Raw genomic sequence first — 27341 nt, forward strand, 5'->3', positions numbered from 1 at the left:
TAAGGACCGAGGAGAACAGATATCAAGACTCAGGATGAATTTACAGTGTTTATTTACAAAGTGCACTGGTCCAGGGATGGAGCTGGAACCCTGAAGGGCAAGGAGAAGAATACTGGTCTGTTGGCAATAGTGATGTTATTGTTGATCTTTCTTACAATGGAGGTTGGAGCCAGTAATCGAGAGAGATGACCCAAATGGTTCCGGGCAGGGCCAGAGTGGGACTCAGTTTCAGCCCTGGAGTTTCATACCTCAAACTGGCCCACTTTAGATCACGACGTTTTTATTTAAATCATGTAATTATAACCTTACATCAGGATCATGTCTAGAATATGCCCTTTAGGGGGGATTGGCCCTCAGTTCTAACAATGGCTCTTGGCTTGAACAACGCAGTGCCCATTGACGTCATAAGCATTTGTATTGTGTGTGTGTGTTTGTGGGGGGGGGGGGGGTCCTCCCCCAGAACATTTTGAATAAAGTAGATGCTATTTTCTGCATTCTCGTGTATTTTAATGGGTTGTTTAACATCTAGTTTTACTTACATACGTAAACACTTGATTCAGTGACTGTTTTAGAGTTAATGACACAACAAGAAGTAGCAGTAGGGTCAAAAGACAAACATGTAGCATTAACACATAATGAACAACATTCAGGAATTGTTTCTATAAGAACATTACTCAATATTTTACATTAACAGTAAGATCGCTCCTCCCACGAGGAAATGTAACCCAGGGTGAGCTAACCTCGGACAAACAAACAAAGATAGCTGTAATGGTGGAGGTAGAGAAGCTCACGGTGTTACATGAGGCATTTATTGATGCATTTATGCCTTATCAGCCAACATTAAGGCAAAGAAGACAGGCAACAATAATAATAGTAATAATAATAATAAATTCTAAGCTACTAATAACTTAAAATGGTTACTGCAGTGGATGTTTTGATGCCGCAGAGCGACGCAAGAACTCAGTGAAATTCATTATGTAAGAGTGTAATTTTTACAATACACAACCTATTAAACAATTTGCACAAAATCTATTTATTTTTAACAAAAACTAGACTTATGCGACCAGAAGTTGCAACATATAACACACAAAACAAAGCTCAACTAGCTTTAAGCATTAACTTTTAATTTAACCATTAAGCATACAATGTAATTATTATGACAGAAAATGGAGGATTTACTTTGTACTTGCACTTACCTTGTACAGATGAATGAATCATGAATCAGACTGGTCCACCAGCAATTGTCCCGGTCTTCCCGATTAGCCATTCTGGGCCTGATTCCAAGTGAAGAAGGTGTATGTCCGAACAAAGGAAGGCGGTAGGCAAGTGGTAGAAGGTGTGGAGGCAGCTGAGGAAGCACAGAGGAGGTTGAGGTCCACAGAGGAGAATCCAGGAAACAGGAGGACCTCAAGGAATAGTCACTGGAGGCACGGAGAGAATACAAAGTCATTAGTATTTAGACATGAGTAAACAGCTAGAACAGAGCTACCATTGTCAGGTAATGCTCCAGCGTTGGCTGAACGTCTTCTGCAGCCTTTTATGCTCCTCATGCTGATCAAGCCAATGGTCCTCAGGTGCTGCTGATTAAAGTCTAGCTGTGAGTGCAGAAGCTGGCAGAGCAGAACTTACACACATTGCATAAATTAAAGAGGGACTTTAATAACATAATGTCTTACAGGATATTTAAATGTAGTTTGTATTTTCAGTTAAAATACCATACAAAAAGATTTAGCCTCTCTGATTGCCCCCAAAATGATTTTTTTTCAGTGATAGGCTAACAAACATAAATGATGTGGCTGGTTATTAAATCACTATTGTATATATCTTAATTTGCACTTAAAGGGAGTATTCAGTGACCTGAGACTGCTGGAATATGTATTTTGACATTTTTGGGGGGTTGCCAGTTTTCTTGCTTGAATTGCTAAGGCTTCTGGTCTTGTTGCTTGAAATTTGAGAATATGTTGAAAAAAAGTGCAACAATTTTCAGCTCAAAATAGTTGCAGAGTCATTTCAGGCATCTCAAACCTGTCTCAAATGACCTTGAATTATATTTTGTCAACTACACTTAAGCTCTTCTCTGATAGAAAACATGTCCAGACCTAAATTCATTCAACCTTTATTTCTACAGGTTAATCCCATTGAGCCTCGGGGACTCATTTACAAGAGAGACCTGATTTTAACAAAGACTGATGACAACAGTGAATAACAACAACAGCAATAGACAATCACAAAAGAGGCACACAAAAATTATTTACTTATTTATTTTAACAAATCAAAACAAAATAGAAACCAAAAGGACAGTCAAAAGGAAAAGTAGCAAAAAGAAAAACAAACAAACAAACAAAAAAAACTGCTAGATTATAAGGCGGTGTAGAAAACTAAAAACAGGAACATCTGCATTGGTTTTTCCCAGGAACTTAACAGATGTTTAAAGCCACTTAGAGAGGTCAAGTTCGAGAGCTTCAGATGTTTTTGCAAGATATTCCAGGAAACAGGAGTGAAGTAGGAGAAGGTCCTTTTGCCTAGTTCAGTCCGCACTGAGGGAACACTGCAGGTAATAATGTCCTGAGAGCGCACGCTGTAGCTGCACTCACGCAGAGACATGTAGGAGGAGATGTATGAAGGCAGCAGACCAAGAAGTGATTTAAAGATGAAAATGTACCAGTGCAAGAGTCTGCGTGAAGTTAATGATGTCCAGTTAACCAGTGAATACTGGGTGCAGTGGTGGGTACGATAATCACAGCCAGTTATGAATCTTAATGCACCATGATAGACAGCATCCAACATCTGCAGGGTTCTTGTAGGAGCGTTCATGTAAATAATGTCACCGTAAATAATGGAGGGAAGGAAAGTCACAGTTACAAGGTGTTTCCTAGCATTCAGAGTTAGACAGGATCTGTTTCTGAACAAGAAACCCAGTTTAATTATGTTTCCTTTCTAGGTTTTCCACGTGAAGCTTAAAAAAGAGATGCGAGTCGACCAAAATACCCAAATATTTATAGGAATCAACAAACTCAATGGGGACACCATATGAGGATAAAATCAGAGGAATAACTTCTAGGACTGACTTCCTGTTTGAAAAAAAGCATCCCTTTGGTTTTATCGGCATTTAGGACAAGTTTGAGGTGGAACAAATCTGACTGGATGATGTCAAATGCGGACTGCCAAAGCTGGAGAGCCTTAGCAACTGTTTTAGCTCGTCAATAAACAACTGTGTCATCAGCATAGAAATGTAAGGAAGCATCAGGGATGCTCTGGCCTACATTACCTATGTAGATTGTAAAGAGGGTGAGCCCTAAGACTGAGCCTTGCGGTACACCATTACTGACTATTAAATAATGGGAGGGAGTACCATTATGTTGAAATAAAAATATTAATTTAAAAAAGCAATCAATAATTACTCAAATAAACAGTCCAGACTTGTATGACTTTGTCTGAAGAGTACTCCAGTGGATTAAATCATAAGCATAGAGGCAGATGCCAAGGTGAATTTAATATGGACGGAGTTGGGGGAACAAATAATGTTGTAGCCTATAATACAGGTTTGTAAGTGCTATTCATAAAAATGAGCTTTGATTTTCAAAATATAAGTAATGAAAAATGTAGCTGCATGGCTTGATGGTAACCTGGTTCCAAAGACTTAGAATTCACCGAGACAACAAGAAGAAAACTTATATTTTCTTGGAATTTTTAGTTTAGTTTGTGTCAACAACCAACTCAGACAACCCCATCCTAGTGAGATACTAACTTCAGGCGCCATATTAAAGCCCCACACTAAAGAGCTGCATGTTTCCACCATTTGTAATGATGTTAAATATATGCCTCAACCCGAAAATTAACTCTTTGTGTGCTTTCATACTGACCTTCTAGGTTTTAAAACTCATATCCACAGTGCATAAATGACATGCTGAGTGAGTCAAAAGCCCAACATGAATTCACAGCCTTTTGTAAATGTATTGACTCAAAAGTCAAAATGAAAAAATAAAAATAGATGATTTAATCACATACAAATCAAATACCCAGTCTGGTATTGATTTATGACCATAGTAGCACATTTACAGTGGGAGGTAAGGCTTTCTTTCAACAGTTTATACTCAAAATCAATTATTTTAGCACATATATTAAAAAACTATAATCATGTGCCAATGAAATATATGAAACAAATATAATCCAAAAGGCGAGCGTTCATCCTTCGAGGTGATATGCACCCCTCATCATGCAGTCAGTGTGTTTCTCTCCCTTTCTCTTATGACTGACTCCCCTAAATGATACATATTTATATTAGTTACAGTTGAAATGTTATCGAAATAGATCTGACCTTACTTCAGCTTCGGAACAAAACTGAATTATATATAACCTATACAGACGTCACTTGGCACAAACGGGGAATAATACAAACTATGAAGCGCTGAAGATGCACTTTTCAAGCTGCTATGCCAGGGGGACTTTCACATCGGTGAAATGTCAAAGCTTGAAATCCACAAGAGATGCATTCCTGGATTTGTAAAGGGATTTTCTTTGAAGCAGATGCTGGTGAATATTAATGTCCAGAGGAACTGTGGCTGTCTGGTTTTGTGCCGCTCAAAATGGTCACGGCAGCTTCAGAGGCAGCACTTAGGTTGTGTTCCTGAAATCACTGGAAAAAAAAAAACTAAAAATAAAATGCAGTTCCTTTGAGCACCTACATTTAAATTTCTGTCATTGCACTAAAACTTTTGAAATGGTTGTTTTGTCTTTAGGAACCCGCCATTAGAGAATACGCTTGACATTTTCCATCTAGACATTTTTGCCTATTTTAATTGTAAAAATGCTGTAAAATGTCCTGCTGTAAATACTTGCATTCATTTTTTTTAAAAAGTAAACTTGGAAGTTTCAATAGCTAGCATTTTCTTTACAACTTACGGTACCACTTTACAATAAGACTCCCCTTATATGCTAATAAATAGTTTATAGATGTTATTAATTCCTCTATAAACATTTTATAAATTATTAACTGCTTATTATGCATTAATTAAGGGCAAGAAAGAGAAAACTGACCAGTTTCTTGCCAAATAGTGAACCAGATCTGTTCACCTATTTATTTAATCTAGAGTTGTTATATTAAACATTTCAGACAAAGTTACTACCTTGTGAGCACAATAAGCATCTGTAAACCTAATTTATTTAGGACATACATTAATTTTGTACTTTATTACTGCATTATTAGTATCTACAACTAAAGATACTTATAATGCAGTGATAAAGTACAATATTATATCCTAAATTAATTAGGTTTACAGATGCTTCTTGTGCTTACAAGGTAGTAACTTAGTCTGAAATGTTTAATATAACAACTCTAGATTAAATATATAGGTGAACAGATTTGGTTCACTATTTGGCAAGAAACTGGTCAGTTTTCTCTTTCTTGCCCTTAATTAATGCATAGCAAGCATGTATTAATTATTTATAAAGTGTTTATAGAGGAACTAATAACGTGTATATATAAACAATTTATTAGCATATAAGGGGAGTCTTATTGTACAGTGGTACCCAATTTACTGTGTATTGTAAAAGTGTATTAGTAATAAGAGTTTAAGTGAGAAAAAAATATATTTTATAGGTTTAAAACACACCAACTGCACACAAGGAAAATATTTTGCATGATAAATGTAACAATTGAACAATATTTTAAAAAAGTTGGAGTTTCTGGCACTTGATGTCTTATCTGGCTTCTGCAGCTCCTGCATGGCTGGGCGGAGCCAACCCCATCGCACCTGTTCCTGATCCTGCTCTGATGGAGGACAGCTGTACTAAAGCTCCTGTGGGACTCCGGATCATTGAAGCCCTTGGGTACTTTGTGACAGCCACTGCTGCAAGTAACTAAATTCCTTGAGAATACTAACCTGTGTTTTTGTCAAGACCTGCTCCACTGGGTTTTCCACGCATGCGAATACCTTCCTCAGGTCTCCTTGAGTCTATCTGGAACCACTTACCTCTTATGTCCTGAGATCAATCCCACCTGTTGACATTGAAGCTGCTCTTCTGGTTTCTTCCCTGACACACTCCTACAAGTCATTCACTCCACTCCTTTGGAACCTCCACCCTCCTCTCCAAGTCGCTCCAAACTCTTATAATCCCCGAGTGTGAATCATTATTTCACAGCTGTACTTACCTTTTCATCAAGTGTTGGGTCCTCTCTATCAGTTTGTTGGGTTTTCTGGGTTTGAAACTAGTCGTGATAAAAACCTTCTGTAGATGCAGAAAGCCCCCTCAATCCTGGTGGAACTGCCAGCAGATCTTCCCTGTCTGCAGAGGCCCACATGGTACTCCAGGGAGTGCTAGTTATGTATAGTTTGCAGTAGAGATGCACAGATCCGATACTAATATCGAAAAAACCTTCTGGATCGGGTATCGGTGACAACGTGACCGATCCATGACTGAGCAGATCTATTCACCAATTCTATGCTTTGTGCTCTGAGTGACGTCTCGCGCTAGCGAACTCACCGCACAGATTGTTTTCAAAATGGAGCGAGCGAAAGGATCAGCCATCTGGAACTATTTCACACTACCTCAGCCAACACTTTTGACAGCTACGTGCAACACGTGCACAGCAACGGTTCCAGGGGGTGTCACTAAAACTTTCAGTTATAACACTACCAACTTATTCAAGCATCTCCAGACATTTCACCCTTACGAGCATGCTGAGTTTGTTGAACGGAATTCAGCACTGCTTTTCGGTATTGGATCGGTATCGACAGATACCAAACCACGGGTATTGGTATCGCAAGTGGAAAAAGTGGATTGGTGCATCCCTAGTTTGCAGTGCCGATGTCCCGTGCTGGTTCTTCTACTACTGTTCACTGCTGGTGGGGACAGTTTACTGGGGTCCTCTGAGGCTCAGGTTGGGAAAACTCACCTAGGAGATGTGCAGCAAGCTCCTCCTGGAACTGATGATGGGTCATGAGCTTCTATTCCATCATAGCACTTTGATCATGGTGGATGACATTATAGTTTGTTACTGTTTCGTCAACCAGATGTTGGATTATAGTGGTGGGTCATTCCTGGCCTCAACAGTTAATGATGAGATTTTAAGCTAAGATGTGTTGTGCTTAAAGGTGCAAATGAATGTGTGTGTGCATGGATATCCAGCTGTTATCACAGCAAAATGTAGCTCATAACCCATAACTGAATGGAAAACCTGTTGTGTGATACACCAGTCTGTAGTGGCACATCGAGCTGACACAAAGTCAATTATTGAGTCTCGGTCCATTACACACATTAAAGCAAGATTTCTTTGATCTTTTATCTTTCACAGAAAAAAAATCTTTATCATCTGGCCACAGATTTGAGCACAAGTCACCTGTATGGTTAATGACAAAAACAAACTGACGTTTATGGATTTGTGATTACATCTGACCCTTATTTATCACATAATATACAGATTATTTTTTTACGGAAGACAGTAAATTGAGGTTAAAAAAAAAGGTTATACATATAAAATCTGTGTACAACAACCATTTATGTTTCTGATAAATAAATAGTGTTACATGCTTTGTGTCTTGCATGTGGAATATTAACAGTTAGCATGAATTTCATTGACCCTCTGCTAAACTGGTGTGAAATGTGGTTCAGCTATTTGCTGACATGCGTGTAATTAAAGCAACGTCTTGTTCGTGTGCAGAATGAGCAGCATGATGAAATTGAAGACTCACTGCTGGGTGTCTGAATATAACTACCACACTTTTATGATTTCAATCACCTATTTGATGTTCTGCTTTTCTCAGCTTTGCAGGAAGTCACAAAGTCACGGTGCAGCAAGGATGAAGTCATGACCCCATTTTATTTTCAATTTCTTCTTAGATCCCCTGATTTTTTTCTAACCTTGATAGCTCTACTGCTGGGTTTTCAAATCAAAGCCCATTTTTTGAAATATAAAAAATACATTTTTTAGGACTATTTATTAACCAGGACTTCATGGATAAGATTTTTGTAGATATTCCAACGGAGGAGACGGAGGGGGAATAAAAACGAGGATTTCCTGGTTAAATATATAGACACAGTAAAGAGTAGGTGCACCTTCTTTTTCAGTGGTCTTTCCCCAAGCATCTGTGTTTTTAATGAATTTTTTTGTATATTTAGCAAAATATCTCAAGAATCAACAAACGGATTTTAATAAAACTTTTACAAAGTAATCATTGAATTGACAACTTGGTTTGCTCGTGGGCCAAATCTGGCCCTTGTTATCAACTTATCTGGACAACCAAGATAATATTTTAAATGTAAAATATTTTTATCTTTAATTTAATTTATCTTTTCTCATGTGTGGGAGTAAAGGTTAGAGAAGGTGGGCCTGTGATCGGGAGATCGCTGGTTCAACTCCTGGTACCGACAACATGAAGATGTGGGTGGGAAAGGTGAAGCACCCACACCTGCCTCCACCCTCATTTGCCCCACTCTGAGCCCTTGAGCAAGGCCCTTAACCACCCCATCCGCTCCCACGGGCGCCCTAGATGGCAGCTCTCTCTGCTCCACACAGAGGTCTGTGGTAGCTCGGTGGTCTGGTTGCATCAGGAAGGACATCCAGCATAAAAATAATCGCCATGTCTTCGTGCAACTTAGTTCACTGTGGCGAACCCTGAAGAAGAGAGCAGCCAAAAGAAGAAGAAGAAAAAACTTTTCTCCTCTCTTTTATAAAACTGAAACCTCATTTAATGCAAACGTCATGACAGACAGCAAAATTCATGCTCAATCATCCAGGTACCAAATCCAATAATTCTCAGTCATCTCATGACAGACGGCAAACTTTGGAGCCCTGCAACCAAGAAAAGATGTCGGGTATCGGCTGAAACTGGCCCGTAGCTTGGAATACCTTTTCATTTTGGCCCCTTTTATAACCAAGTTTGACACCCTTGCAGGGTGAAGTGATCACACATGATCTGTGTTTAAAATTTAACTGTTAGCTAGTGGGTTCAACTCTACTTGCAGCTAAATGTGTATCGCATGAAAAACTGGATGTACTTTAATAAACTTTTCAAAAAAAAAAGTTGGACTGTTGGAATCAACCCAATTCAAGATGGCCACCGGAGCTAACAGACATTAAAAAAACACAAACAAATGGCTTTAACTGAGTCAGTTTTACAACTATGTAAATTTAAATTAGATTTGGTGGAACATAATTCCTAACACACTAAACACAACTGCAGGCCTAAAGTCTTGGTGCTGATGTTGGAATCAGCTGTTAAACTCATTAATATTGATGAAAGCGAGAGAGGCTGGGTACATTTCTGTTTTTACTGCAAGAAAGGCTGAAGAGCACCGGTGGTGTATCAGTGTTTGTATGCAGAAGGGCTCTCAAGATATATTTGATTCTAGTTTCTTCTTTGTCCTCCATCAGGTCTAAAAACAAGATTTGTTTTAAGACCCAGAGCCTCAGACCTCTCCCGCTCTGAATGCAGTTGTGGATAATATGTGACCATGTGCAGTTTGTTAAGTAAAACCACTTCCATATGTTGTGTGTGTGCATGCTTTCCTTTCAAGATTTATGAATGAATGAGCTTCAGTTGCTCCTGAGCACTTTTGACCAGCAACGTGCACATGTTTGGAATTTTCCAATGAAATATGTTTTGCTCTCTGGCAGTGTGTTTGTTTGTGCTTGAGCCAAAGCACTTTTTCCTGTTGTGCAGAGACGTGTAACTGATTCTCTTCCTCTTTTACAATTCCTTTAAAACATGGCTCTGATTGTTTACAGCGCTGACTGTAGACTCATATGGAAGTGGATAAAAGCTCCTTCCCAAAGCAGTTATTCATTAAAAACTGGCTTCTGTGTCAGTTCTGTGTTTTGTTGTGTTACTACACTGGATTAATTTCTTTTACTTTACAAAATATCAGACACTTTTGGAACTGATTAAACTTTAAACGAATTCAAAAAAAGATTTGACATACATTCATTGTCCGTATGCAGAATGTTCGAAGCTGAGATCATTAGATTAACTGGCTATCTAAGTCGAGGGCAGAGCAATGATGTTTTGACGTGTGTGCGTCTGTATTTGTGCTGTTAGCAAAATATCTCATGATGCAATTACAAAACACTGCCTGATTTTTAGCAAAATATCTCATCAGCCTTTTAATGGGTTTTAATGAAACACTCAGAAAGTAATCAATGGCTGGAGATCTACAAGTGAATAACATTTAGTCGCCCCTATAGCAGCAACAGCTAATTGACCGTAGCTTACACAAAAGTCATTGTATCCCAGTGAATCTTACAGAAATTCAGCTAAACTTTGGTTACATGCAAAGCGGAAGAGGAAATGACATCAGCAAACATAAAAATGGTATAGCTTTGAAAAAAGGGTGTTTTTATATACGAGTGACTTGACGCTGGTGTCGGGCCCAGTACAGATATCTGTAAGAATCTGTGTTCTGTTATTTCTTTACATTCTTGTGTTTCCTGCCTTCCCCATTGTTTCTTCCTTCATGTTACCAGTGTCAGAGGATATTTGGTCAACATTTATGGATATTTATCACTAACTAATGTTAAATTAACGTTGAACCATGTGTGTGAGTTACCAGAGTGGTCTTTTCTCTCTCTGAGATGAGCTGAGTTGATCCTTCATGTGCAGTTAGGAGGCCGAGGTCATCAGTGACTGTCTGTGAGGGCTCATAATCATGTATAAAAACAATTCTCGCACACTGCCCGGTGCAGATTCTTGTGACCGGGCTCCTGTGCTATAAAGCTTTTGTGCATCTGTGTAAACCTGTGAGTGAAAACAGCCCTTCCAAGTAAAACTGGTTAAACTATCTTCTCGTGTCTTCAAGTGTGGCTTCTTTGAGTAATTAAGATGAAAAGAGGATTTTTTTATCCATCAGTCAGCTCCTGCTTCACCTGTTCCCATCACCACAGGTGTTCATCATTTTGTCTCATTAGTGTCCCTTAAGTTCAGCGTCTTTGCGTTCCTTCGGGCTCTGTTTCTCGTGTCTACTCGTGATCACCTTAAGTGTGTTTTGCTACCATGTCAGCTTTAAGGTTTTTTATTTATTTAATAAATTTAATTCTTTATTTTTAGCTCTAAATTCCTCGAATCTGTCTGCACCTTGGGGTTCAACAAAACAGAACATAATACCAGTATTAAAATCTGGACACCACTAATTGTAATTTAGTCATTTACGGCACATATTTCAAGCAATAACATGCAAAATATTGCAATATCTCGTGAGTTGTAACATAATGTTTTATTTATTTATTTAAGTTTGACCAATGTGACTACAAGACGTTAACAACATAAGATGATCTTAGTCTACAACTGTGGCACGAGAAGGGGTGGGCAGCGTGCAGTCTTTCAAGGAATGCCAGGCCTTAAATTTAACTTACAGTGCACCATTTTTAGAATTTAAAAAGTCGTGACACATGTAAACAGGAGTCCAGTGGTCAACAGAAAAGAAAAGGGTGTGGGGCATTTTAAAATCCCATCCATGGAGTGGATTTTATCAGTTCCTTTAACGCTTCAGCTTTGCATTGCAAAGTCACTCAGAACCTCTTGAGGGCAGTACAAACAGTAAACTCTGCAGAGGAGTGCCAGAGCCGACAGGTGGACTTTAATTTGCCCAAATTGTTATTTCCCATCATGCCCACACAGTCTGCATCAGTATTCACCACCAGCATGCAGGAGGCCACTGGGGAGTGGAGGAGTGTGTGAAAAAGATACAACGCAGTGCATGAATACAGTAGAGCATTGAGCCCAGCTGGGTCGTGCACCCTCCCATCTGTAGTTTCCTTCTTCAGTCACTGCTGTTATCTCTGCTGAGGTTTCCACCTTACCCCTGACTGCAGAAACATCAAGACTGCTCATTGTCTTAAACACAAAGAAGGGAGTCAAGGCTCAAGAGTTACGGAGAAAAAAAGAGAGAAAATACCAGAAGAGCGGAAAAAAAGGAGAACTCACAAAGACAAATACAAACAGGTTGTGATAAAGAGAGAGATTTGAGTTTGCTTCAGGCCAGCACCACAGCCCAAGGTCTCAGGAAGTGATTAACCCTCGTCAAACACGAGTGGATGAAATGTTCAAGCACGCCTGCCTGTCAGAGTGTTTGTGTGCATGCATCTGGAGGAGACATGGTGGGAGTCGGCTGCGGGCAGCCAATCTCAAAGCGCTTCTCCAGAGGCTCCCCCTAAAAGTGGGGTCATCCCCTCTTGATCTTGAAATTGAATTCCAATGATTCTGGTTTCCTTCTTGCAGATCTTCCTCCCCCGGGGCCTCCCACCCACACAACATGCTACGAGGCCTCTTTTGCAGGTTTTGTTGTCTTCTCAGTTTCATCTGAAAAAACTAAATTTCACTGATATGTTGAACATGTTTAAATGTTTCTGTTGACTTTCGTTTCAATATTCTGAGATGAAAACAAAAAAACAGAATGTTATAATCACACGTTGGAGCCCATAATCCTATCCAGATGCACAACAGCAAATCAAATTGCTTATTTGCAAGTCAATGTTTCTGGTGATTATGTTTTGTTTTGCACAAAAGCCCAGTAGCAATTTGAATTAAGCTCAAAGGCATTTTAATAATTCCCTAATTTAGTTTAGAATTCTGACTTTGAATCAGAAAGGGAAAATGAGAGGAAGAAAAACGGGAAACAAAGGACTGCTGTCATTTGCTTTTAGGGGAGGGTGCTGCAGATGTTTGTTGGGTAAATCTGCCAGACGAGGGAGCGCAGCCAGGGAGGTGAGTGAAGAATGTGAACAGCAATTTGGTGTTTACCTCGGCCGTGGGACTGCATGCCAGAGTGAACACAACAAAGTAGAGCCCTATACATGTTCAGTCCTCACAAGAGTACGCCATGCAAGATCGACAACAGGAAATAAATAAGCAAAAATCCCTCGGACATCATTGCATGAGTTTTCCAACAATACAAGCAACCATGCGTACAGCTGATTTGGATTTAGAAAACTTAATCCCCCCAAAACTGTGTTGTGTAAAATGTAAACAAACCAGAATGCATTGATCTGTAAATCTATTAAACCCATATTGTGTTCACGGTTTAACATAATGAACATAATAAATGATTAAAGAAAGGAATTGTACTTTTAAAATACTGGTTTGATTTTATTATATTTGGCAGCAACACATTTCAAACAGTCTGAACAGGGTCATGTTTCCCACTGTGAAGCATCCCCCGTTCTTCCACCAACAGCGTGCAAACACTGAGGAACTGAGGAGACAAGTTGTTGGAGCTTTTAGAGAGGAAGTTGTCTCGTTCCAGTCTGATAGAGGATTCTAGCTGTTCTACAGTCCTGGGTTTTCTATGATATTACTGCTGGATGGGAGTACATGATATACAAATACTTGTATGTAATTTCCTGCTTTGATGGTGCCTTTCCTGTGTCAGGTGCCCAAGTAAGAGGCAGTAATGCACCCCCATACAAAGAGGGAAGTTTTTGAACTGTGCACTGTTAAGAGGCTGCATGGTCACTCTCCTCTCTAGTAACGAGAACGAGGCTCTATTTGAGACAAATGTTCAGCAGGCTTGTCGTGAATATATTTAGATCTTTTTTAAGCTCTTTTGTTGACTCTGTGCTTCGCTCCCTACTACAACAAGCCACTGCTCCTATCTTCTGAATATTTTACAATAAAAAGAGGAGCCATTTAGCAAAATTGTGACACTGAGGTAAAACTGAAACTAAGCTGAAAGGCTCGAAACATCTCCATTAAATCGATGAAGCTAAAAATAGAGGATATTAATGTGTGGATTGTGGTTCAGCTGGACACAGAAACTTTTGAATTTGTTCTTATTTATGAACGTAAACCATAAAAAGTGTGCGTGAAACTGTGCAACCAGTGAAACCACCCCTTCATTCATCTTCGGTCTTTTTGATGAACATCAAAATAACTTCCTGACCATGAAAAGACGAAACGTTTCATCTTGTTTTATGAGATAACTCTTACAAAAGCATGTGAGATGTTAAAATCTACAGTAGTTCTTATAAATTTCAGGCCACTGATTCAGTCTGAAGCTGAACTTTAAAGCTTTATGGATTATCTGTTTGTTTTCAGAGACATTCAGCTTTCTTCTTGACACTAAGAACTCCTTGTGGATTTATCTGACTTGTGGCAGCAGAAGCGAGATTTGATGCAAGCATTCACACCGTTGCACTGCTGCTCTTCAAAAGGCAAGCCACAGGCTTAACAAGAGATTCTTACTTCACCTTTGACATTTAGCATGCCAATGAAGCGCTCAGTAACTCTCCCTCTGCAGCTCCTCTCCTCATTACCCTCTTTGGCAGGAGGGTAGAGCTCTTCAGCCTTCTCTTTTTCTACCTCACCTTTTTCCTTTTCATTCACTCTTCCACCCACTCCTGCATCCCCCACTGCTTTCTCTCTGCAGCCATACAACCATTTCATTCTGCAAATGATTGCACCTGAAGTCAAGTAGAAAGAAGTTCTGCTCACGTAGCTGCATCACTAAGGCTCCGTCTGCAAATTCAGAGTAGCGCTTCACTCTTCCCCCCTCAGGGTTAGTATCCTAGGGGCTATAAGGCTCAGACCTATTCAATTCCAACCCGGTTAAAATATGCTCAGTGTCAGCACTTTCTCGAGCAGCCTGGCACTGTGTTTACTTTTGCAGGACAGAGAGCTGAATAGACTTTAATAAATAGTGTGGCCTGAGAGTCAGGGAGCCATCTGAGCTTGTCACAACTTGTAACTTAGCCGGTGCACCGGTCCAGACCTGCAATTGGATGTTCACTTAACGGATGAATGAGCGCACAAACTCTCTCATCCCAACGCTTTGAAAATTGCTCTGGTCAGGGCTCTGCAGAGGAATCGCTGCACACATTTACCGAGCTTCACAACGAGTCAAATATCTGCAGTGTTCAGATGTTTTACAAACCAGAGCTTCTTCAGAAAGGATGCCCCCAAAAATCCATTAGTTTGAACAAAAACCTACACTAGAGGTATAATGTGCTACAAGATAATACCTGATATCTTTGAATCAATGTGATAGAGTCTAATGCACATAAGAATTTAAGATGGAAATGATCAATAATAGATTTCATTCTGGAATTAATAAAATGACAACATCAATGAGCTTTGCATCTGGTTTGCAACATATGTTCTTCTAGAAGGAAAAACATCATTTCACACCAGTTATTGTTCTGTTATACAGTTTGTTTGATGTTCTTACAGCGATCTGCAAAATATTTAAAATTCATTTATTTTGCACAGAACATTTTCACATTTATTGTTCAAACTTGTGATTTGCAGGTTCTCTTGTCAAAGCAAGAAATTACACACATTCAGAATCATGAATGTGTAAATTAGTTTGATGCATTATGTTCATAGTAAAGTCTTAGGATTGGCAATACTATATCACAATATATTAGTTGCATGCCATGTTCTATGTTTACCCAGACTAACCTATGAACTCATTGATTTTGTATATTTATGGAAACTACTGTGAAAATTGATGATTTTTGGAGACAGCCTTGAAGAGAAGACTTTAGTCAAGCCTTGAAAATACAGTTGTAGGATTCTTGGGTTTCTCTGCCACACTCACTGTCACTATAGCTGCAAACCTTGACCGATCAACCAACTCTCCACACCCACTGCTGATTGGGAAGGACAGCTCTGCTGAGCATAAAAGCTCCTGCCAGTCATTCTCCAGGTGCTGGGACAATATCTGTCTATTGGTAATTGATGCAGAGCCCACTAAACCTGTTCCCAAACAGTGCTGTACTAACCTCTTGTGATTTCCTGCAGTGACGTCCAAGTCCTGTTCGTTTGAGTCTTCCCAAGACCTCCTCGTGGCTCACCTGTGAGCTGATATTGTCCCTAACTACCAAACAACTAAATACTAAAACTGATTATAGCACCTCAGACTGAGGAAGTCTCTCAGATGAGAGACGAAACGTTTCTATATTTTTTTGCTTTATTTTGTTTTTTGGTTTTTTTTGAATGTCCAGAGGACCAGATTGAACTTTTTTGGAGAGTTATCTACTGTTTCCAAAATCATCGCTACAAATTACAGAGTGATTCCAGCTACTCACCTTGTCCCTTTCCCTTCCAGCCCTGAAGCTGCTGCACCTGTAAATGAAACCACTTACCTTTTGCACTCCTGGCTCTGTCTTCTTCTCAGTCTGTTAACTGTGGCTCGACATTAACTGTCATCATGATACCTGTTCTGCGTGATCTCCTGTGATATCACAAGATGTCATGCTCAGTGTTGAGAACGACTTTCAGCTGCTGCTGCTTTAAATTTTTTGCTCAATATCTGTAAAACCCACTGTGTTGTAGCCATTTTCTTGCAGGCTAATAATGTATTCAAATTCCAATTCAATTCAAAAATACTTTATTAATCCCAGAGGGAAATTAAGTGTTGTAGCTCATCGTCCTGATTCCATTCAAGAGTTGTTAGATGCTTATAGCTGTGGGCAGGAAGGATCTCCCGCAGCGAATCCGTAGAATCTGGCCACAAACACCGACCCGTCCACCCAGGTCCATCCCGCCGTCAGATCCAGAGGGCCTCTCAGTCCTCCTGAGCAGCAAGAGTGCCCGAATGGTGGGCAGAATTCCTCCCTGAGCGATGGTCACTCCTCCCAGCAGTCTGCCGAGCTCCTCATCACCACAGACAGACAGCTGAAGGTGCCGGGGGATGATCCCAGTCCTCCTGTTGTCACGAGCCGAGTTTGCCACCAGCTCCAAAATCTCGGCGATCAGACACTCGATCACCGCTGCCAGGTTGACAGGAATTTGTCCACAAAACCTCCTTTTCAACTAATTTGGGATTTGATGCTGTAGTTGAGGTATTTCAACTTTTGAGATGTTAATCTGCGGCTTCTGGTTGTTAAAAAAAACACCTCGTTGCCATGGTTACACATCACAACAAATGCCCAAAAGTAAAAAGGTTTCAGTTAAAATCCTTCCAGCTGCACAGCATCTGATACCAGAGGAAATAATCATCCGAAAAAGTGATTTACATCCAGAAAAAAGAGGAATTAAAGTTTCCAAAAGCAATAACTCAGAATGAAAGTAACAGAGCTGCTCCAACATGCAGCCACCTTGAGCCCTCTATCTGGAGGGCTTCATCAGTCTGAGGAGTCCCAAGTAAACTATTTTCCCAATCAAACGGTACACTCCTTAAATGGACCAACCAGTTTGTTGGTGATAAGATGGTTTCTGGGGCCTGTCCTGTCCCCCATCGTCTCCTCCCAGGCAGGCAGCCACAGCCAAAGTGGTTCAAAACATCAAAGTTCATGTTCAGTCATCCAGGTACAAAATCCAATAATGGTCAGTCAGGTCACCTGGACAGTTTATTTTTTGTGGGAAGATGTTGGGAATGCAGCTGGATATTTTTGAAACAAGAACATTGAGTGAAAGGGACACTGCTGAAAGTTTAACTCTGACTGGCCCGTCCAGTCGTAAGTCACCACAGACTTCTCTTTAGGGTTTAGGTCAAAATTGTTAAAAATCCCACCGTTGTTTCATCCACTGTTAATCTTTAGAGATTTGCATTAGTGTCCAGAAACACTTTTGATCTTCCTAAAGACTCTGATTGGATGTGTGAACGAGGGGGCCACTTTCCCATCATAGATCGTCTGGATTAACGGAGGGGGGTTATTTGAGGTTATATGAGCATGCATCAGGAGGTTATTTATAATTTTGGAAGTTGTTTTCAGGTCATTGCAGGCTTTCAGAAGCAATCACACAAACACATTTCAGCGGCAGTGGAGCAGGGGAAGGGGGTGCGAGATCAGGCTCGATTTCAAACTCAGTGAACTTAACAATTCAGTTTTCACTGGCTAGTCTGCAAAATGTTGTTGGATTAATTAACAAGTCAAAATACTGCAATAGCACTAGCAGGAGACGCAGGTAAACCAAAATCATATGTGATATAAAAACAAATAAAAATCTAAAAAGCTGAATGACTGACTGATTATACACACACATTGAAATCCTAACATGAAATCATGTCATGCTGGAAAAAAAACAAAAAAACTAAGGGATTTATAATCTGAGACAGTCTTATAATGGTGGATTTTCAGCTTTTGTGGTGTAAAACATCCCGAGAGCAACCATTAACAGCAGAACCTCTTTGCTGAGTCAGATCCATCAGGCTCCACTAACAGCTGGTCTTTGCTCTCCCTCAGTCCATGCTTCACCTTTCAGAAGCCATCAGAGCTCGTAAGCATCGTCTCAGTGATGCCTGAAACAAGTTTCCATGCCACATTAATGTGTGCAGCGGTGAGAGTGAGTCTCTCATCGAACAGCTGCTGCCTCTGCCTGCCTGGCAGCAGCTTTGACTTGGATTTGCCATTAATTTGTCGCACCTGACAGCCGACTCTGTTGGTACTCAGTCTACACCACTTTGCCGCTCTGTGCCTCGGAGGGACATACCTTGCCCTTTTGAGAATAAGCCTGAAATATGGTTAGGGAAGAAAATGGTATGAAACAGAAGCCCAGGGCTGTTACATTTTATGTGTATCTAGGCCAGGCAACAAAATTTGTTAGAAAGTTAAAATTGTTGGGTGGAAGTCTGTGTCCTGGCTGCACCTTTTATGACAGAACTGGGACTGCAGCCAAGTCCAAATCAGATACAATGTTAATTCTAGATCAGCTTTAGAGAGAATTCAGCCAGGGGTTCATCTTTTGTCTTAACTAATACATCGGTTTGTAGCAAGAGATTCATTGTTTTCCTTTGCAGTCTATTTCTGCATGCTTGGTTCTATTTTTGTCATTCATATATCAAAACCTTAAGCTCATTTAGGAGTTGTGAGCCATTACTTTTGTATTTTGTCATTTTTATGATTTTCAAAATATTTATTTTACTTACTTGGAGGAAGGAGTAGACTACATTCTGTGTAGAAGAAGAAACCTGAGGGAGATTGGAGACTGTAAGGTTGTAGAAGGGGAGAGTGTGACCAGACAGCATCGGGTGGTTGTGTGTAGAATGACTTGTTGTGAAGAAGAGACAAAAGAGTAAAATCAGAGAAGAAGACCAAATGGTGGAAGCTGAAGAAGGAAGAATGATGTGAGAAATTCAGAGAGGAGCTGTTAAAGGCTCTGGGTGGTAAGAAAGAGCTTCCAAATGACTGGACTACTACAGCAACAGTAATTAGAAAGAAAGGTAGGAAGGTACTTGGTGCATCATCTGGACAGAGAATGGATGATAAGGAAACCTGTCCTGATGCATGCTCAATGTGGGGTCTCCAGTTTCTCCTATTGTGGCCAACCTGTACATGGAGGAGGAAGAAAAGAAAGCCTTGATGTCCTTTACAGGGACGCCACCAAGTCATTGGTTCAGGTATGTTGACGACACCTGGGTTAAAATTTAATCTCAGGAAGTCCAACATTTTACTGACCACATCAACTCTGTGGATAAATTCATGAAGTTCACACGAGAAGATGTAAAAAATGGCAGGTTGGCTTTTTTGGACTGTGAGGTCTCAGTCTCTGATAGAGGACATTTGCAAACTGAGGTGTACCGCAAACCCACCGACACAGACCAGTATTTGCAGTTTGACTCCCATCACCCTTTGGAGCACAAGTTAGGAGTCATCAGGACTCTGTATCATAAAGCAGACAGCGTCCCCACTAGCTCGGGAGCCAGGCAGAAGGAGAAATCCTACACAAGACAGGCTCTAGAGCAATGTGGAAATCCTAACTGGGCCTTCCTAAAAGCAGAGAAGAAACCCAAACAGGACTCCAGTCATCCATCAGGTGAAAATGAGGTACCCAGACCCAGACCAGTGGTCATTCCGTATGTTGAGGGAGTATCAGAGAAACTGAGACGTTTATTTTCTAAACAAACGTCCCAGTGGCTTTTAAACCCCAAAATACATTAAAGACTGGTTCATCCCAAAGATCCAGTCCCCCGGCACAAACAGAGTAATATTGTGTATGCTGTTCAGTGTCAGGAGGGTGATCAGTCTTACATTGTAAATGGTAAATGGACTGTACTTATATAGCGCCTTTCTATCTTATTGAGATACTCAAAGCGCTTTACACTACAATCTGTGTCCTCATTTACCCATTCATACAGCACTCTACTAGATCTCTACAAAGCTAATTGAACAAATCATTCTAAAGAGACTAACCAGAGCTTTATTACATTCATACATCGATGGGACACATATCGGAGGCAACAAGGGGTTCAGTGTCTTGCCCAGGGACACTTCAGCATGTGACTGCTGTGGGGTTTGGACCCCCAACTCTTGCATTGGAGGACAACTGCTCTAACCACTGAGCCACAGCCGCCCACATAAGGAAAACTAAACAGCCACTGGCCAAAAGGATGGCCCAGCACAGAAGATCAACAACATCAGGCCAGGACTCTGAGGTCTACACTCATCTCCAGGCCAGCGGTCACTCTTTCAGGGATGAAGATGTTCACATCCTGGATAGAGAGGAATGATGGTTTGAGAGAGAAGTAAAGGAGGCCATCTTTGTGAAAAGAAACCGTCCATCATTAAACAGGGGTGGAGGCCTCCGGGTTCAACTGTCCCCCTCTTACAATGCTGTGATTGCTAGTATCACTCAACCCCCTGTGAATAGTAAACAGCCATCAGTGTACTAATGATCCATCGTTAGGCTGATGGTCCTTCTTGATCATGTGAGCAGCTGGTTTTGGTGGTCAGCAGCAAACTTTGAAGCTTATCCACTCTGATAAGACTGAGCTGAATACAGCACCTCAGACTGAGGAAGTCTTTCAGATGAAAGACAAAACGTTTCTACATTTTTTATTTTTTATTTGAATGTCCAGAGGACACAATTTAACTTTTTTAGATAAGGAAACCTGGTGGTGGAATAGTGAAGTGCAGGAAGCTATTCAAAGAAAGAGGTTAGCCATGAAGAAAAATGACAGTGAGAGGACTGAAGAGAGGAGACGGGAATATAAGGAGATGGGATATAGATCAAAGAAGGAAGTGGCAAAGGCAAAGCAGAAGGTGTATGATGAGTTGTATGGAAGGCTGGACACTAAAGAGGGCAAGAAGGACTTGAACCAACTGGCGAGGCAGAGGGATCAGGCTGGAAAGTATGTGCAGCAGCTTAGGCTTGTTAAAGATAGGAATGGTAATGTTCTAACAAGTGAGCAGAGTTTGATGGGAAGACAGAAGGAGTACTTTGAGGAGCTAATGAATAAAGAGAATGAAAGGGAAGTACAAGTATTACTCAATTCAATTCAAAATTAATCACAAAGGGAATTTAAATGTTGTAACTCATTGTCCTGGTTTCATGAAAGAGTTTTTATAGATGCTGATGGCTGTGGACAGGAAGATCACCCACAACAGTCTGTCCCACAGCAGATCTGTATCCACAGTAGATCAGATGTCGATCCATTCCCTCGGACCCGGCAGTCATCTCGGTCCTCCTGAGCATCAGGACCACCTGAATGCTTTTTCATCATGATTTCATCTTTTTTTTTTTTTTTTTTTTTTTCCAAAAAATAGTTCTCATTGAAACCTGTTTTATAAACAGACTATAGTTTTTGTCTTCCTGTGCTTCTTTTAACTTTTAGCAAGCATTCAGCTACTTTTGTCTAGCTTTTTACTACGTTTAGCTTTCGCCTCATGTCCGCAGGCATGCTAATTTTGTTATAAAATCATTCTATAAACAGTATTTATCAGAAAACACAATGAAATGTGAACAAAAATGTTTTCAAAATAATGGCATTGTATGCAAAGTACAAATTCAGTAATTGTACATTACTGAGCCTTCTGGCCAAATTTTATTCTTTTGGGGTGAACTGTCTCAGTGGTTTGTAAGAGACAAAATAATTACCCTGACACATCAAACACATCCATGCTAATCAGTTATCAGTGACAGTGATGTACAGCAGCATATACACGATCATTACCTGGGAGGACATTAATCATCTTCACCGCTCGCTGACATTAAGACCCGTTTCAGGTCACTGAAAACAGACGTAGACAAATTCAAAAGATGGAAAAGATAAAAGCTGAAGATAATATTGGGAAAAATGTTGCTGCAATCAATTTCATTCATTAAGGAAGGGTGAACATCAATATTGATGATGTTGACATTCACCTAACTACTTGGGATGAGTTTGCAGAAGTTACGAGCAGAAAGGGAGGTTGCAGCTAATAGTGTTGAACACTAAAAATCAATGCCATTGAAACCTCAAGGACGGCCTCCTCCTTTGGTCCCACGATAGTGCTGTTCCCATCAGCATTATGAAAGAAATCTGCAAGCACACATTACTGCACACATCAGCAGCCAAACAGGAACACATGGTGTGGCCTTGCTTGCAAATGGACAATACCATCTGACAAAGAGCGGCAATAAATGAGCTGTGAAGGCCGAGCCTCTTACCTGTCAACACGTGACACTTAAAATAGTCATTTGTTTCCATTAGGGGCTGTACTTTTCAGGTATTAGATTTCCCCACAGACCCAAAATCATTTAATACTACCAGAAAACTTTGGCTTATAAAGATGTTGTTTCAAGACAAGCCATATTTTTTGTTAGAGGTGGTAAAATTAAATTGTATAAGCCTCTCATTAGTCTGTTTTTGGCAAAGTGTAATAAAGATGAAGCCCACGATAACCAGGGGACGGCATTTCATAGCTGTCATCATCACATGGCTCCTAATGTCTTATTCCTTTATACATATTTTCCCTTTAAAACGACACGACATCCATGAACAGGCTGTTCTTTGTTATCCACAAATGTCAGCATCCTTGTTATCCCGTCAGCTCTCCCTGCCTGAAACCTTAAACCAGCAAACACCTGTTCTTTTGTGTGAGTTGGCATTTTAAAGCAGGGTTTCTCAGACACGCAATGGACCCTTTCCTGTTGATGTTTCTAACTCAATCCTCTCATTTGGTTCATCTCCCTCTCTACTCTTCTTTTGACGTGTTGTCACCCCTTTCTCCTGCTTCTTTCACATGCAGCCCGTTTCTTTTTGCTCACCATTGTTGTTCTCGCTTTACTTGCACCATTTATCACAATCGCTGTTCTCCTCCTTCACATCTCTTCCTATCTTTTAGGCTACATTTTGTTTTCTTTTCAAGAGCAATGGTTTCCTCAGCTTGCCATCCTCCTTTCATGTTTGTAGCTAATTTTCACAACCATGGGCTGATACTCAACTCTTTTCTCGATCTCGTAGAGCTTTCTTCATTGTCATCTTTGTCTACCACTTTTGTCTGTCTGTGAGACTTATTGTCTCAGGTATATCTTCTGTTATTCTCTGGCCACCACTTATTTAGCAAATTCTAGTCTTGATAGTTTTGTAAATTATCCTATATTTTTTGTGCCATTCATTCAAATTACTTAACCATTCACTGAACATCTCATTCCAAAATCATAGTTATTACTGTGATATTCAGCTGTAAGTGCCTCTGGCATGTTTTTTGGTGGATATTTGAAAAGAGCTGTATTCAGCCCTAAAAGTGTCACAGAGTCGACATTTTTAGGTAAAGGAGTTGTTCTAGTTGGTGTTTTAGTTCATCTCAAGTTTTATAAATGGGGTTAAGATCAAAGTTGTGATGAGTCAATTTTCTTTTTCTTTTGATCAAATTTGATAAAAATATTTTAAGTTGCACACTGCATTGTCTGCTTTTATTATTCAGCAACACTAAGAGACAGATTAACATCATCAACACCCTTGTAGTTTTGAAGCTTATTCTATATTCATTGTTGTTTAGAAATTCCAACTTTTGCAAATTCAAACGTAATTTTCTCAGTGCATTTAAAGTTAATACTCAAGATTGGTTTCAACACCGTGCAACGATTTGAGCCAAAATTTGTTTTTCAAACTTTGCCAATACCTATTGTTAAACATATATATATATATATATATATATATATATATATATATATATATATATAATTTAGTTGTTCAGACTGTGCAAGGACAATAAATCCAAATCTATTCTATTTTCTTGGGGTTCTTGGGACTTGGGATGAAATCCTCCAAGAGAAGCTTTTGAGTCTTGATGTCAGATGCTTCTATCTCCTCCTTTGGCCAGGCTATTATACCAGCTGGGTATCTGATGACTGGTACTGTATACGTGTTGATGGCTCAGACTTTGTTCTTGCCATTCAGCTGGCTCTTCAAGACCTGCCTTACTCTTAGTACTTGGTTGTGGATGATTTTCTTGCAGCCTTATCATGATTGCCATTAGCCTGTGGGATTCCATGGTATTTGTAGCTGTCCTGGACGTCTGAAATGTTGCCTTCAGGTACACATATCCATCCATACAACCATGTCCAAAGTGGCCTTTACAGCTAATCTACTTCAGCTTCTCAAAAATGAGTACACAATTTTAAAGATATTGAGCATCTGACCGTCATTCACAACACATTCCAACCTCTAACAGTTTGAAATGTTTCAATACCTCACAAGATTTGCTCAGAATTTTATTTTCAAACTTTGACCAAATAATCTAAATTACCATCCTTTCTTGTCATAAGATCTTGACTCATAACGCTGGCTTTAATGGCAGCGAGTGATATGCTTTCATTTCAGGAATGCATTGCACTTAGGACTGTATTTTTGTGTTGACTTATTTTTTCTAGACCTGAACATGACTGTATATTGTGCAGGACGTGTTGAGAAAAATAAAGTGTAAATGTGAAGGACAAACAATAAAGGGTCAAGCGTAAAACAGTATCTGCAGCAGGTGAACAGTATCTGAAAGTCATGTACCTACAAACATGTCCTGGCTTCATACTGTCAGATCATGTACCTCCATTTTTCTACTTGTCCATGCGATGCGAAGATAAACGCTGTGGCAGCAGTCGTTTGCACAGCCATGCTCACATGGAAAAGGATGAATCAATCCCCATGCTTCTTTAATGTTCCCATTTTCCCTGAGTAAAAGTATTTTTTATTCTCATCTGATCATAACCTCAACATTCTTGACATAATTTTCTTCAAACCAAAAATCTTTTTTCTATAGCCCACTTCTATCATGTTAACCCGCTACTTTTATTTTCCTTCTTCCCAACAAGCTTTCATTCGATTTGTGTGGAAGATGAGTTAAAAAAATAAAAAAAAATAAATAATAAACCCTCTAACCTTTCCCTCATCGTCTTTCCTTTTTGAAAGCTAGCCTTTGTGAAGCTGCTGGGAGCAGCTCCAGTGTCTCCAACCGCAACCAGGGCTCTTTTCATCAGGAAAGGTTTGAAATCTAACTGACCCTATTCATGCACTGCCAGGCCTCTGCCCGCACTCCGGCTACATAATACGAGGCAATGCAAAGAGTGGGGAATGTTAGTTATTCAGCAAAGCAGGAGGCAGCAGCATAAAAGCACAGAGGGAGTCTGGATCAGATCAGCAGACAGCAACTGAAACGCAAAAGTTTTGACATGTTTTGTTTTTCCAGTGTCATCCCATGAAGGTCAACATATGGTTACTGTATATGAATAAAAAACTTAAATTGGAGCTTTAATTTGACCCTATCATGGTTCCTTTTAGCTGTACTTCATCTTGTTCATTAGTTACGCTCTGGTTGGTCTTGTTCTGCATTTTGAGTTTTCCATATTGTTTTATATGTTCTTCAGTGAGTTCCTTCTGGATTAAATCTGATATTCTGGAGTCTTGCTTTATTTGTTGAGACGTGATGCTGCTCATTCAAACTCCACAGTTGTTTGTTCAAGTGCTGTCGTAGGATTCAAACAAGGAGGAAATACAATTTAAATGGTGCACCACATGACTGGAACTAAATGCAAAATATAAAAAAAAAAAACAATCTAAAGTTATCCTGCCTGAATTACAGTTTATAAAATGATGCAGTTTGAAAGAGTTTAGCATCTTTAATTTGTATAGTTTTATTAACTATCACCATCTTTTGTTCAAATTGTAACAAAGAATAGTTTGACGGTTTAACCAAAATGATTTAACCAAACTAAACATCAAGAAAAAAAAAACGTCTTTACGTTCATTAAAGATGTTCCGTGAAGGATTTGGGAGATATTCAGACGTTGTACAGGCACCTCTGAGTGCAGCAGTCCATTTGATCAGACCTTTAGATTTGGTTGGGAAAAGCATTTTAGCTCCATTGAACATATTGTTTAAATAGAACGACTGCTTGTTAACGCAGTCCCTTCAGCTTGTTGCTGAAGTTCTCCACTGCTGCAGTGATTGCACAGTTCAAGTTCAAGTGGCTTCAGAGCTGAACTTGTTTTCATTCAGATGGGAAAAAACTGGCACAGGCACTGATTATAACAATCTACCCTGTTTCCTGGTGAACAATTAAATCCTCAACTCACAAAAGCTTTTACAACTTGTTCTGAAAAAAGGGGCAGCTCAGACATTATAGAATCTGACCCATTATTTCTTTAATCACTGAAAGGCTCTTTCTGGAGGATTTGGGATCATTTAGGAACCAATACATAAAAATTACACTGTCTGCCAATTCTTTTTTGAAATTCTTTCACTCCAGTATTTGACACACTTTTGCACAAGCTCCTGGTTAGGACTACAAAACATTGGTTTAAATTTAAAACACATTATAATTGTGCTGTATGGCGTATGTGTCTACGTGCATGTGCGTGATCAAAATGTACGGTAGTTAAATTGTCAGTACAGTTTCATCAAGACCACTTCTAGAAAAAAAATAGCTCTCGTTCTTAAAATAATTTACAAACCTTGTATGTTTGTTACTGTAATGTCACAATGCAATGTTTTTCAGTAAAATGAAAACTATGCACGTTTTTTGTTTTGTTTTCTGACAGAATGGGCCACACTGAGAATATGAGCCAAGTGTGCTTGTGTCAATACAGACGATCTAAATGGTTTGTGTTCTTAAACTGTTCAATAGGTTGACGCTGGGGCTTTGGTTGATCATAATGGGAACACCAAAGTGTGAAAAATCTTGTGCAAAGAAAGGCAGCGAATCATGCACCGAAGAGCCAACGTTTGGCAGCAGGTTGAGAGAGTCAGCAATAAACTGAGACTAAAGTAAACAACCTGCTGACAGTCAGTTTTGGCTGCTGTACTACCAGCAAGAGGCGCTTTCCAAAGCTAGCCGAGTGAGCCAAAATGTAGGCAGAGTGCTTTGTCTCACCAAGCAGAAAAAAGACCCCTGAAGAGCTTCCCTTTGCCTCACTGGACTTCATTAGTTGTGCGCATGTATTAGAAAGCAATCTTCTCTGTGAATAGGTATACAGGCCAACTGTGAAGCATCACAGTGTTGAATTCGTTGCTCTTTAAGATCCAACACAACCTACATCTGCCTTTTAAAATCATTTTATAATGTGAGAGAAAATCCTGAGAGGTGTTCTGAATTATTACGACGCAGTTAAAGAGTCCAAAAATAGTGTAAATCAGAATGGAAAGTAACTGAACATGTGATCTACAAACGGCGCAGATTTTACAGTCTGGTGTTTTGTTTTCAAATGTCTTTA

The sequence above is a fragment of the Nematolebias whitei genome, chromosome 4, assembly GCF_014905685.2.
Source record: "Nematolebias whitei isolate Nwh7 chromosome 4, NemWhi1, whole genome shotgun sequence".
Classification (NCBI taxonomy): Eukaryota; Metazoa; Chordata; class Actinopteri; order Cyprinodontiformes; family Rivulidae; genus Nematolebias; species Nematolebias whitei.